Genomic DNA, 380 nt, shown 5'->3' on the forward strand with positions numbered 1-380 from the left:
GCAAATCTTATCAAGACATGTCTCACCATTATTTTTTTTTCTAGCATGAAGGTAGCGTTAGATTAGGCTAAGTTTGATATTATATGACACAATAAACCAACCTCTAAAAGAGATGAAGCAGTTAACAAGTCACATATAGAGCTTTGAAGTCAGAGAGCCTGGGTCTGAGTCCTGATTCAGCCACTACTTGTTGATAGTTCTCTGGGAAATTGCTTCAACTCTCTGGGGAAAAATAATGCCTCCTTCATGATATTGTGAAGCTAAAGCCAAATGATGCCTATAAATAATTGTTTATAGTTCTTTTTTAAATGTTTGTGGGTACGTAGTAGGTGTGTATGTTTATGGGATATATGTGTTAACAGTTCTTCATAATGTTCAAT

This window comes from Mandrillus leucophaeus, unplaced genomic scaffold (genome assembly GCF_000951045.1).
Source record: "Mandrillus leucophaeus isolate KB7577 unplaced genomic scaffold, Mleu.le_1.0 Scaffold115, whole genome shotgun sequence".
NCBI lineage: Eukaryota > Metazoa > Chordata > Mammalia > Primates > Cercopithecidae > Mandrillus > Mandrillus leucophaeus.